Source organism: Punica granatum, chromosome 8 (assembly GCF_007655135.1).
Source record: "Punica granatum isolate Tunisia-2019 chromosome 8, ASM765513v2, whole genome shotgun sequence".
Lineage (NCBI taxonomy): Eukaryota > Viridiplantae > Streptophyta > Magnoliopsida > Myrtales > Lythraceae > Punica > Punica granatum.
The window spans coordinates 10,268,271-10,283,774 of NC_045134.1; positions in this window are offsets into that span (position 1 = coordinate 10,268,271).

Here is a 15,504-nt window from a genome sequence, read left to right on the forward strand (position 1 = left end):
GAAAATAAATGCCCACGGCTTGATGTATACAACATACATCTCTCTCAAAAACAGAAAAGGACTCAAATGGCGCGCAGGCCGACTCGATGGACTGTTACTGAAGTCGGGTTGGAATATGGCGTGGAGCACCTGCAGTATGCATAGTTTTGGCACTACAAGGACCGTGCTACCTAGGGATGGGGGCCCCCGACTCAAGGGTGTCAATTCCTTGAAATTGAGCGGGATTCTTTTCAAGGCCTAAGCGACAGTCGAACTGCGCGCCGTACCCCTACTTCGAACCCCTATCTAACCTATGCTCCTATTACCGGTCGTGGGACGCGACCCATAGGTACCCATAAGCTAGTATGATATGCAATGCGTGTGCGGGAAATAAAAATGCATAAAGTAGATAAGCGAAAAATTGCGGAAAGCGATAAATAAACAAGCAAACAAAGCAAGCGAAAACGAGCCCGAACCCTCTAAGTGTCCCCAATGGAGTCGCCAAGCTGTGCGCACCCGAATTTCGTCTTGTCGGGGCACGCATGCGCGTGCCTAAATGCAACGCGGCTTGGGAGTGTCCACCTTCCCGGGGACGCGCGACGGATGCATGTGAGAAGGAGTCGCCACTACCTGTTTACGACCCGAAGGTCGAGGGCCGGTGAGTTGCCCGGGTCTAGGGGTACGGGGTACACCTAATTGCTAAGGCATATGGTCTGCGAAACCCGAGGTTCCGAATTCGGGGGTTCTGTTACATGCGAGCCTATATCTCGCATGCCCTATTGGTACTCTAACTTGTCTAGACTTGCCATTTTTTATTTAATTACCGCTTAATTAAGTTCCGCTCATCTTAGGCGTTTTGACACCGTAAATTCGAAGAAACACTCCGACCGTCCGCTCTCCGACCGGGATTCTTACATGAATAAACGTACAACATAAATCCTTACATTGTCCTCTCAAATAAATAAAATACAAATTACAACAACTGAATCCCGGTCGGTTCGCATTCGGTCATTATCCCACTCGTGCTCACCGTGTGGTTTGAAAAGACTGAAATTGAAATTAAGGTGCGCACTCGGTGTTTAGGGGATTAGATCCCGTAATCTACGATTGGGGCGTTGGACCCCATGTGAATCGTATCCTAAAGGATTGGGCTCGACCCGCATAACAAATAAGTGTAAAAATGTAACAAGTAAGCGCAAATAAACAAACAATGAGATTTTTTTATTGCCGAATTTACGTGAGTTAATCAATTATTATCCGGAGTATCTTGCCATACAAATCCTACCCTAAAACAAACAAATAGGATGATGGATAGAGTATATAGCATTCGGCATCATTTAACGGACCCGACAGACATGATGTCCATAGTCAAGTCTCGAATGAGTGGGTTATTTTTAGATTATTCTGTATCGCGATAATATGACTTTAACAGATTAAAAGTATTTTCACCTAAAAACCCAAAACCTAACCCTCTATTTGACTATTGCCCATGTTTGATTTAAGCCGAGTTTGTGATTAATTTGTCTTCCCATGTTTTGATCAATTCTACGCATACACCTACGCTAGGATCACGGCAGGACAAGAACCGGTAATCATGCCCTTGAATCGGTAAATATGTGTGTGCACGAAAATTAAGATTACGTTGTACGTATTTCGGTGCTTTTGAAATTGTGAATTTTGAAAAGGGCATGACTAACAGTTCTTGAACTATCGACGCGATTACAAATTATTAATCAATTCGTACAATCCATTTAAAGAAATTAAGTGATTTAATTTAGCCAAATTTAACGTCCCAATTATCTCGTATGTAGAATTTTAGGTTAATTAAAAACTTGCCGAATGCTTTAGTCTACGGATTTCGAGCCGTCGAGATAGCCATTAGTTAACCGCCCGATAAATATTAATTTCCGACATGGTCACATAATTACAAAAATGAAATATTTAAATGGGGTACATACATTGTCGGTGGGTGATCCAAGTAGAAAAAGGCCGGATATATTTAGAAAATGTCCAGGAGACTGAATTGAACGATTTTAAAAGAGCAGGGACTGATTTGAAAATTCTGAAAAAATTGGGGACTGATTTGAAAATTCTAAGAAATTGGGGACTAATCCGAAAATTATAAAAAAAATGGGGACTGTAAAAAATTTACTGAAAATGTCCTAGGACTTATTTGAAATGAAGTTGAAAATCGGGACTGATCGGAAAACAAAAAAATGACCCCAGGACTAAACTGAAACAACTCAAAAAGTTCCTAGGGATTCTTGAAAAATTCTGGAAATTCCAGGGCTGATTGGAAAATAGTAAAATGACTGGGTCTTTATTGAAAAGAATTTTTGAAATTCGGGGCAGATCTGAAAAGGGTGAAAAAATGGTCCCCGGACTAAAATGAAACAATTTGAAAAGTTCTTTGGGATTCTTGAAAAAATTCTGAAAAATCCAAGGACTGATTGGAAAATAATAAAATGACCGGGGCTTGATTGAAAATGATTTTGAAATTCGGGGCAGATCTTAAAAAATAAAATACGTCCTCTGGACTGAAATGTGACAAAACAAAAAGTTCGTAAAATCGAGTTCGGGACAAATCCGATCACCCACGCGACCCAAGAGCACTCATTTCACATCATATTCATCCAAGCAAACATAAACATTCAGAAATGGAGCCCTAAACATGCTACTAAGTAGAGAATTTACCTAGTCCGGAAAGTTGAGGGGCTTCTCTGTAAAATAAAAAAATAAAAATTGCAGGAATGGGCCGAATCGTGACAGGCCGTGCTGGGCCGAATGGGCTACTGGGATTTGGGGCTGAGCCGAATGGGCCGATGGGCCGTTGTTGGACTAGAGTGGACAGCGACTAGTGGGCCGGGCTGGATCGCGGATACTGGGCCGGGCTGGATCGCGGATGCTGGGCCGGTTGGGCTGCTGGATACGGATTGAGGGCTGGTGTGTGTCTGTTCCGAATTGCCTGTGCGACCCGAAAAAAAAATGAATCGACCCGGTTAGTGCTGATAGGTAAACCGAAGAGAAGGGACGCGGTTCGGGTGGCGGTGCGGTTGCACCCGATCCCGAAAGGTCGTTGAGCGCGGCTGGGGTGGGAGCAAGCCGCGTTTGTGTGTCGGACAAGGAGCGAATCGCGAATCGGAGGCGCCCGTGGAGGAGGATGAACTAGCTCCGGATCTCAGGATTTCGGGCTGACCGAAAGGGACGCGTGAGCTGAAGGGAGAGAAAGAGAGCTGGCGGTTTCCGGGGGCCTTCAGCTCAAAATTTTTTTCTTTTTTTCTGTCAGCTGAGGGGATCCAAATCTAGTCGCCGATCCTCCTTAAAATATCAATCCGAGAGAGAAAGTGGGAGAGCTAGGGTTTATTTTTTTCTTTTTCGGCCGTTGAGGGAAATCCAGCCAATCTCTGGAGAATCAGCTGGAAGACAAAATTTCAGGAGTGCAGAAGAGGAAGGGGAGGAAGAAGAACAGGGAAAGTCAAACTTCGTTTGACTTTCCTTTTTTTTTTGGGGTGGTGCAGCGGTCGGTCAGATCGGTTCTGACCGACCCTGCCCATCCGTCTTGTCGGTCAGACCGGCTCTGACCGGTTCTGACCGACTTGACCCTTTTTTTTTTTTAAGAAAAGATGATAAATTGGGAAATGATAATTTTGCCCGCCTTGGAGCTGATGGACCAAAATTAGGTGCTGACAGCAGATAAACAAAAAATAACCATTAATATTATTATCCTGATTAGTCATTTAATTATTAATCTAATGACTTATATGTCAGTCCATTAGTTCCTTTGAGATCGCGAATTGGGGTGCGTGCTTCACTCACTGAATAAACCTAGCTTGTATCATTTTTATTTTGGATTGAACTTCATCTGGAGACTTCTTAAAAGGGATTAAGTTGCAGAGGTCAATCGGATATAGTATCACGTACGTTATCACTGTGTGCCGAGTAATTGTTGATGAGTTTCTTTGTTAAATAGTCAAATTTTTGTTATATTATAGAAAAGTTATTATTTTTCAACACGGGAAGGCACTTACTAAAGAATAAAAAGCCTATTCTTTAATAAGATAATTATTATTTTCTAAGAAACTTATTAGTTTGAATACATAAGATTTTTTTTAGTGTAAACTCTGATATCTGAAAGTCTAAATGAGCCCCGACTAATACAGTTGAATCAGGTCAAGCCCATTAAAGGATAAAACTGTCACAACGTGAATTTTCGTAAGAGTCTTATTATTTTTAGGGCATCTTTGAAATTGACTCCAATTTTAAGGATTTTTAGAACAGTAGACGCACTCTTTTACTTTTTATTATAGCATTAAAAAGTTTCTTCACAATTACTTTTACAAGAAGTGTTTTTTTTTTCTTTTTCCTCCTCTTTCAGTGCAACGGTAAAAGCATTTTCCTCATATTTCTTATGGCTGCTCCTTTTGACATATTCCACGCAGATCATCTATATTGACCCTAGAATATTCAAATAAAATATGAATTTAAGAGTATAAGGAGAGCAAACAAGTGAATGCCTTGGACGACAATTTATTCCATGCTGGAAGTCAACTTTTTTCAATATAGTTTTGATGGTTTTAATAGTAGAACATCCAGATCATACGTTGCATTTTGATATCATGGACAGCTTGTCAATATTTTCGCTTCCAGTTAATTATGCTATTTATTGTTTTCATATATAATTAGTGGTAATATTTCCTATATTCTTATTCACTAGCCCTTAAATATTAATTATGCTATTTATTGTTTTCATATATAATTGGCAATATTATTTCCTATATTCTTATTCAGTAGATCTTAAGTATTAATTATGCTATTTTCCTGTATTGGAATATATTAAAGCCAATATGAAATGCATTTACAACATCTATATATAATATATAACTGCTGGTTCATGCACCGTTGTATGCCATTTGTTCAAAAAATTAAAATGGGAGCTCCTCATTCACCGACTTTTTATCTTACAAAATGTAATAAATTCAACATAAATTCCACCAAAAGTTATTTATTAGTACAAGTAAATAAAATACACAGGTTGACGTTCTTATTTTATAAATTTTTATCTCAATTTTATAATAAAAACTGAACACTTACTTTTTAAAAAATAATTAGTGAGTAATAGTAAAATAAATCTATTCTAATAGTGAAAATAAAAGATGAATTTCAAATTTAAAAATGTGAGAAAGTTTCAAGTTAGAATGTTTGTTATGAAAAGTAATTGTATGTTTTCAAGTTAATTAATACTAAAGCAATAGAAATAAGAATAGATTAATTTAAAAAAGAGTTAAACTTCATAACTATTGAGAAATATTAAAAGTATTAGACAAGTATATTAAAATGAAAATTTTAAAATGTTTTTTCCTTTGAATTAGCAGAATATTAGATTATATACACACATGCACACACATTATAACGACAATGACCATAAAAATTTAATGTGAGAAAATATATTTTAAAAATTTAAAATCAAAATTCATTTAATTAAAATAGATTTTGTTTAGGCAAAATCTAAAAATTACTCCAGATGATTTAACCTTTCATTATTAACTTTCAATTCAATTTAAGAATAATGAATGAATGAAACATATGAACCGGTAAAACAATTAAATATGAGTAAAGATACAATGCCTATCGATTCTTACCCCAAGAAAATAATTTCACCCAAAAATATATATAAAAAATTCTAAACAACTATTTTATTTTCTCAAGAGAATAACATGTTCGACGTCAAAAATTGATACTAAATATTAGGGGATAATATATATATAGCTATCAACGAAAAGATTTGCATTAATTTATACATTATATTATATATTCTAAAATTATTTTTTTATAATTTATTTATATGCAAGTAACAAAAGATACTTATTCATTACTTATCCCAATATTTGAAATATCAAACAATGTATACCTTATACATTTAATATATTTCTGATTTCTAAAAAAAAACTCTCTCTGAAGATAATAATTTTTGTTATAAATTGTCTATGAAACTAAATAATATGATTTTCTTTTTCTTCAATCCTTAACTTGATAAGCGTAATAAATTTTGTCTTTTGACTTTATTATCTTTGTTATAGCTAGTAAAGATATATAAATACTTCCTATGATCTATTTAGCATAAATATTACTATTTTATGAATGGAGAACTTTGTTAAAATTAATGTAAAATTATTAGTCTGCCTTTTTCGGCTTTCTTGATACCATGAGCATAGTATGATATGAGGGTGATCAATTTGAAAATAATCTACCTTTATCTATATGATATATAATGTAGTCTACCTTTATTTGTATAGATAGCGTAAATTTTTAAAATAAAAATTAGTTGTTGTAGCGACAATAATACGAAAATAACCCAAAATCTAGGATTCCTAGCACGAGCAAGCCAAGCAACAAAGTCGAGTAGAGAAATGGAAGAGAATCAAGAGACTGAGATTTACGTGGTAAAACCCGAAGTGGGAAACAACCACAGTGCCAGAGCACGGAGAAATTCATTAGAAGATTGCAAAATTACAAGTGTATACACTCTTGATCACTCAAAGAACCCAAAAGTCCCAAATTGCGAAAACCCTAATCCTCGCTTCCCTTTTCTCTCTCAAAGATGCATAAATATGGTCTTTTGTCATTATGCTTACAAGGGAAATCCAAAGAGATATAAAGGAGTCCTAAACCGGGTCAAAGGAGGTGAACCAAGTCAATTCGAGTGGAAAAACACAATGAAAGCCGAGTCGGGTTATGGATCGAGCTCGTCCATATTTCAACTGAGCTTTCAGACGATACTGTAGCATGTGCTGCGACTTTGTCAGAGAATTAGAAATTTTTCTCTAGGCGATACTGTGGTGCGGTGCTGTAATACCAACAGAGGATTCCCTGAATTGTTGATCAGCTCCTCCAATCCCTCTGCATTATTTTCGTCGTTTTCTTTGTCGTTGTTTAAGTCTCCCGAGATTCCTGAATCTCCAAGTCTCCAAGGTCGAATGCGAGGCACTTTAATCAACAGTTGTGATCAGATTAAACATGAGATTGTCATAAATGGACAATGGTTGATAATGTTTTAAGAAGTAATCAAATGAGAGATATCTTAAAAAAATTAATGATAAATTTTGCGTGCAGGATCATGGGCTAGTTTTAAGAACAGCTAATCGTAAGTACCTAAAACATTTATCACATAACAGTTATCGCACATGCTAATAGTTAAAAATGGCTAGAATATCAAAACGTCACATGTTTATACATATATTTAGGAACTTCAAACATGCATGTGGAGGTCAATGGCTTTGTTAGATTTAAATTTCAACAATTTCGCCTCCGATCACATGGGAAATTTCAAATGATTAACGTCAGCTTGTTTCTGAAAATAATCAAATCAATACGGCATGTACCTGTACTGCATTATTATCATTATTATTATTATTTAAAGTGCTACCCGAAAGAAAAAAGTGGAACGCAATGCAGCTAAGACATCCCACTTTTGGTTAATTAACGCCAAAAAGGATGTCAGACTCTCTAGATGGCCATAACTTTGAGGCAGAGCCTTCAAGAAATGCTGCTTCTTATAAGGACCTCGTTTCTAATATAAAGTAAAATATATGGGTCTATGCGTAGTCTTCACAGAAGCCTATTGCAGTCAAAAAGTTCTCTTCAACCTTTTACATCTTTTGTAGAGTCACACTGTACCAAAATAATAAAAAAATAAAAATTATAATTTCAATTATAATAATTAATATTTTTTTTTGTACCATATGATATTTAAAAGTTCAATGGATCTCTACTAGCTAAGATGGAGTCGAGTCGGCACACTAAAAAATGAGACTCTCCTAGCATGAGTTCCTTTATTCACATGAATCAAATCCATGACTTTATTTAAATAAAACAGTGAATCAAGTAATATTGGCCGAATAAAATAAATAATTAATTTCTTGGATAGAGAATCGTATCTAGAAAAGCTATTTTCGTATCTAAATATCCCCGTGTTGCTGAGAAGAGGCTGGTGAGTGGCCATTGGGGCTCTGCCCCATGAATTCCCACCCACATGGGATATATATGTACCCATATATATGCACGACACTGCATGAAACGAAGAATTTCTTTTCCTTGACTTTCGAGAACCATCAGTCCACACTCACTCACCCACTAACTTAATTCCCTTATTAGTAATTAAAATACAATTATTTTTCAAGGTCCCGAAAGTGGAAAATTATATTCTTGAGCTAATCATATATTCTACAATGATTTCTTCTCTTTTTATCTCTTTTTTGTTTTACAGATTTTTGGACTTTAATATTCATAAAAAAAAAGGATTGTTGGACTTTAATAAAAGAAGATTATTGGACTTTAAGAGAAAATGGCACCGTCCACATATAGTCCACAACACGCAAGAATAATAATATTAGGGTTTATTTTGGGGGAAAAACGATTTTACTCTACTTGGTTAGCAATTTAGGTATGTGTTTTCAAATGACATTGCTTAACTCCAATTTTACCAAGGATCTTTCGCTCACTTAGAAAATTTAAAATTTTAATAAGAATAAAGTTAAAATAAAAAAGAAAGAAAGAAGAAAACCAGAAAGAGAGAACGATCGAGAGGGAGCAGCGGTAGTGCCCGGCGTTAGGGCCCTACCGCAGTTATTCTTTTTGTCTTTCTTTTTTCCTTTATTAATATATTTAAAATAATTTTTTTTTAAAATTAAATAAAATATTCTTCAACGAAAATATAATAAAAATTAAGAGTGATTATAAACATAATTGTATATCTTAAAAATATATGCATAGATTTCTAAAATCTTTTGTTTTTAGTTTTATTTAAGAAATAGAGCAAAGATTATAGTATTGTTTCAAAATTAAATCTTAATGTAATTTAAAAAACTTGCACTAACATTTTAATATCAAGGAGTATCACGACAAGTTACAATATGTGCTTCTTTTGTCCTCATAAATTTTCTTCATAAATTTTCTTGTCACCAACTCCTCTTTTCTCTCGACAGAATACTACAAAATATGCTGTTGTTTCAGCAACAATTCTTATTTTGTGTCTTCATCTCAACATGGATTAATTTAAATAATTCGGTGTGCTTATTCCTTTTAAATTATATCTCAAATTATTGTAAAATAATAAATTCATATTTGGAAGAATTTATTCTTAAGTGGATCTTTTGACTCAAACTGAATTAGTCAGAATTCATTAAATTTCAAATTATCATAATTTAGACCGAAAATCACAGAGGGCAGAATTGCATTAGATAACAAGACTCCAATTAAAAGGATTTTCTTAGAACAGAAAAGAAAAAAGAAAAAAGGAAACCTCTGATGTCTGTCATCTCTCCTTCTCTCTATCTCTCTCTCTCTATCTATCTCTCTATCTATCTATTCTTTTAAAGGGATTATTCCAACGTGGATTCTGTTTGCCCGAGCAAAACACACATCACTTCTCTCGAGAGATAGTACTTAGATTCTACTTTTCCCGTCCCCTTTCTTTTTTTTTCCCCCTATTGTTTTTAAATAAACATTTCATCACCACCCACTTCCAAAATTCTCTCAAAACTCACTTATAGAGAGACATCATCATTTTCCCCTACCATATTTTAACGCAATAAATACAACTTTATTTTAATTCCATATGCCACTTTATTTTGTATTTTTTGCATGGGGATCGATTGGTTTGTTCTCTGTGAGCTAATATATGTAATGTAATGGCACCTTTCTTCAATAAATTATTATAAGCTTTTTCGTCTAGACCCCACTCCCACTCTTCCCATCATCATTGCTCTTGAGGTGGTGGGGATGCATTTATATTGCTTTATTTAACTCTCTCTCTTTCCGTTGTTTCTTTTTTTTTTTTTTTTTTTTTCTCTCTGTTCCCCCGTTCTTCAATTGAAATAGGTAGGGTTGATAAAAAAATGTCACGAAGTGCAGTGGTATACATTTTCGTTTGATAAATTAGATATTTTAAATTTAATTTTTGTAGTGAGATTTTTTGTTCTTCTTTATTAAGTTTTTATTTTCTTATACTAATCTTATGGATATCTTTTATAACTGGAAAAAAAGAAGAGAGAACTTGTATTATTAAAGAGTTCTTGATTGCGTCCATTAAGACTTTAGGATCATTAATTCTTAGAGCATATATATATTTTTGCTAATGTATGAATGTGTATATGTTGAAATTTTTTACTGAAAAAATGCAAACATTGAAAAACCTAAGTGAATGAGTTCGTCTCGAGATATGACCTGATTCAGTGAAGTAACATTTGGTCTCGACCGAAACTAAAAGGCTGCGAGTCTAGTGTCACTTTAATAACATGTCTCTTGTCCTCTTAGTTTTTTCCATTCCTCTATCCTCTTTAAAACTTTATGGGCCTCTATTATAATAAAAAAAATAACAACCTCTGAAGAACTAAAATAAATAGAATCATGTGATCTACGTTTTTGTCTTAAACGTAACTCGAGTTGAAATTTTTTACTCTTATAGAAAGTGTGTTTTCATTTTTTAATTGTAGCCATCTTTTTGGATGGGGAAGGTTTGTTCTCTTCACAAGTGATAGTACCAGGCTGACCCAAAGTAGATTTATGACCTAAAGTAGAATTATCTGAGAGGAAAATATGCTCGCAAAATTAGTTATGCGGTTGGACGAATTTGAAAATGTTAAATCCTGATATGGCGAGCTTGACGACATAGTGCCATGCCAGCATTATATTAATTGAAAATAGGTCGATGAACAATGGTAGTAACTGAAGATGTTTGGTCGAGGAAAATATACAATATTCTCTTGATTTTTCTAGAGTAAAATACGAAAGTTGTCTTGTTTGTGAGACGAAATAATGCGGATGATGTAAATTTTGTTTGGCTCATTTACACATATAAAAAATGTGATTCTTAGCAAGTTCCATAAAGAAACTCATTCACATAATGTTAGTTTAGCATACCTAGTAAGATATATATCCCCTGATTCTCCAGATGTCTAGTTCTATATACATACAAAATTAAAAAACAAACCCTACCGAAAAAAATCTAATAATAAACAAGCCTTTATCTTGGTTTATTAAATAATTAAACAATCCACCTCGTGAAATTATTAACCCTACACTTTCAACCAAATCATCATGTGGTGGTCATATAGAACTTGCAAAAATCTTCCGTCAATCACTTTTTTGCTCCATTAACTTGTAATGGAGGAATATTCAAGGCATTGAATTTTGGCTTTTTGACAATGAATGCTATAAATGCAAAATATGCCTGGACTTTATCACTCATTATAACGCACAGATTGTTTGCGATATGATGCTTTACTTTTCTCTTGTAAAATTATTTACAACCCCAACTAAACATTGGTGGAATCATTAGTTGATTAATTAATCAAAATCTTTAGATGGAGAAGGCCCTAATATTTGATTAACTGTATCATCAACTTGAAAACTTTTTGTCATACCTACCACAACAGAAAAAAATCTGTTATATATATAGTAAAAAAGAATTTATTACGCATTAAATATATATATTCTTTTTGTTGCAGGGGAAGTCCATGCATTGGCCTAATATAAAAAAAAATAGAAATCAGAATAGTTGATAATCAAGGGGCATGGATAATTTCATCGGATATCGAACCTATAATCTCTTAGTTATCAGGTAAGAGCGTGCGTCACAGCTCTACACTCTTAATGATTATGCATTCAATATTTTGATGTAACTAATCAATTTTTTTTCTAAAATATTTTAATCCATTATAATTTTATTTTCAAAAAAAATGTTTCAAATAAAAGATTTTGAAACTTTTCTGGCTGAATTTCGATAGATATGGTTTAAGAAGACAGCTAGGATCTCAAAGTACTGCTTTAGTTGCAAAAACTGCAATGAAAAAGGTGTATCTCTTTGCTGCTATTGCTAAGTTAAGGCGTTCATTTTTTCAATTTCACATCTTACATACTTCACATCAATTGGTGGTAATTTTGTTGGATCGGTGATTTTACGGAAACAGTAAAATCAGTTGACGCTCTCCACTCAAAACGCGCCGACATGCCAGCTTTTCCCCTTTAATAAATATGTAAATAGAATTTTTAAAACAAAAAAAATATGTGGGCCGCAAATGGCCCCCAAAATGGTCTTTCCCATTGGGAGAGAGAGGGACAATTTTTTCTTCAATTCACTGCGGGTGACGTGGCACCATGTGGGATCCCTTAAATGAGAAATGGTCTCCCTATTGCAAATGCTGGAATCCCTCACTCCCAAAAGTAGGAATGTCATAAACATCAACAATGAATATATCTTCTTATTTTCCGAAATATAAATTGCTATTGTCATCTATGTAAAGCTATGAAGTGCCCCCAATTGTTTAATTTAAAATATTAGTCTTATTAGATACGATATAGTTCGTGTGGAATTAATTAAATGGAGGTAAACATGTACATGGCTTATCAAATTTATACTCTAATACCATATAAAATTTTGAAATGTTTATAACTGTTTAATTTGAAAAATTAACCTTATTAGATATCATGTGATTTGTTTATTTGTTCTTAATAATATATATATATATATATATATATATAATGCCATAGGTTCATATTAGCGTAACTAGTGCTCTGATGGAGGAATATCAATCATGAGACGCTGATAGTGGTTGAGAAATAAAGAATTCCTGCAAAAAGTCTGAATTTGACATGTACCAAACCTCAGAAAGATCTGAATTATTTGACTAGAATTAAAATAATGAGTATATTCGGTTGATTGATTGCATCGTTAACCTGTGTCAGTTGATTAAAAGGGTTACTTGGGCTTTTGTGAGATTCCCAGGCCCAACCAAATGACAAGCTTTTGAATGTTTTCCAGAGGCCCAAATCGTGAGGTTAAGCCTATCATCTGAACGATGAATTTAATTATTTAACTTGTTCTGTCATTCTCAAGACCGGTGGCGTAAATCGAGAAGAAACTAACCCCAGAAATATTTTCACCAGTGATAGAACTGGAATTTGAATTTGATAGCGGTAATGACCCAGTTAAGATTTTTCTAATCCATTGGCTTAAAACTTTGATTAATAGAATGGACGTGATTCAAAAGATATCTTGGTGGTGAAATTCAAGTTACAAATATGATAGGGCCCAGGAAGCAGCCCTTGAAAGCCCAGCCAAGTCCAAGAGCCCACAAAGGCCCATTGGCCGAATAAGCCCAGCAGTCGCGGATTATTTGAATGATATCCGGATACACTATAAAAAATAAAAATAAAAACAAAAAGTAAGGTCTTGTTTGGCTCTATTTCATAAAAAAGAGGTATGATAAAAAAAATCCTAAAAAATATTTCATAAACATTCCCCTCTGAATAACCTTACTGATATAGCCATACGAGGAAAAAAATCGGGGCCAACCCCACCTCCCATTCTTGGCCGGAACCTTGGAGCACGGATCGGGCTCGAAGATCGACAATTTCCTCACATGACAATGTATTTATATATCAATTTGGCCTGGCAATTTTCTGGCAAAGACGATGCTCTGTGTGAAAACCAGCTGATATGATGCCTTTCTTGTAGCTATGAACAGGAACTTATGGCTGATGATGGAGTTGCATTGGACACGAGAAATAATTTCTTTCCTTTTGTTCTTGGATAGAAGAGGAAAATTGTTGGAGTACCTCTTGGGGAAAAGGAGGATTATACGACCTAGCTAATGGAAAATATTAAGTCTATAATAATTGAGAAAAGGACAATGACTTACGCGTCACTGCCATGTTATGTGTGAATTACGTCAATAGTTGTCCAGTATGTATATAAACTAGTAGGGTTATCCGTGCAATACACTTGGAAATTAATAAATAAAATCATTCATAATAGATATATATGATAAAAAATATATATTACTTACTTCGTAGTTAAATTCTATTTCAATTATACAATTATTATAAAGTATCTTAAAATTCAATACCCTTATTAAAAATACATGATTTATTCTTCGACCGACCCTTGTTATGCCATTATATTGATGCATCTTATCCATAATATTATTATATTATATTATTATTTTATGATATTATTGACTTCATGGTTAAGTAATGTCTATATTTACATTAATTAAATATCATTTTAAAAAATAAAATAGAAACTCGAGAGTATAAAAAACGAACGTTTTTTTCGCGAGTACTTTCGAAATAATTCCGGTTTATATATTTACATTAATTGATTTATTCCCAATTTTTAAAAAAATAAAAGACAAAGTTGAGAGTATGAAAAACAAACATACTATCTGCAAGAACTTCCGAAATGCTTTCAGCTTATTTATTATTTATGTAGATTTAGATATGTGTCACATCCTTCAACACATATGTCAATCGACTCAGTATTAATTATTCATAATAATATGGGAAGAAAAATCCGATGCCTGGTCTTACGAAAACCATTAAGAAATTTTTTGCATTTTATACGGCATTGGTGACCTTGTTTTTAGTTATATTTTATTGTGGACCACTAGTTACAATATTAATTTTTTCCGATTATTACAAAGGAAGGTTACGAGTAATACCATGAAATTCTAATATAACTTAAAAAAAGGATACGGATAATCTCAATACGAGAATTGAGCCTAAAACCTTTTAATTATTAGGTGAGGGTACTACGCTATACCATCTATCTTAATTCATGCAATAATCTTTCCTAACCTTCTCGGTTCATCACTATTACAAGTCCACCAATGGTGTAAGTCCCGCAATGTTGGATAGCCAATTATCAATACTGTTACAAATTAAAGAAGCTGATATTATAGTCTTGCTCATATTCATATTCCCCGAATGTGCAATATTGGTATTACCATCTAGAAATTAATGTTACGTACTAAACCTCCTCCTTTTCTTTTCTAGTTTGATTTTATTACTATTATTTAATGAGTACACGGTAATCAGAGTAATAAGCAATATCCATTAATTTGTGTCAACATTAATAAAAGCAAATTGAGACGGATCTATATATATATATATATAAACTTGACAACGGAACAATAATTATGATCATAACGGTAAATTTTATAATATTGTAGGGATGAAAGTGTCAATCTATATCTAATTAAAATTTGCATTAAATAGGTATTATATCTTAATAATTGAGCATTATTTTTAATTAATTTGTCACGACCCCATTAATGTATATCGTATATACATCTATCTTTATAATATATAAACTTGACTCCACCCTAACAAATAGGGGCAAATAGTAAATATCTTATTAATTCATATGTTAATATATTATAACGAAATTGAATGGTAATAATTTATTATTACGAGTAATAATAATATAAGAGAAATGAGAAATTCAAGGTTCACTAGAAGAATTATTGAAATCAATCAATTTTTTATAAATTCATGAACACTTAATTTATGAGAAAAAAATGCGTATAATATGTTTAGTTTTAGAGTTAAGTAGAGTTGAGTTTTGATTTTAATTGGGTTGTAATGATTGTGTTGTTGAATTATGAAAAAAGTGTAAAAAAGTAATGAATATTTGAGAGAAAATAATGACTGTGTTGTTGAATTGTTGAAAAAGTAATGGATAGTTGA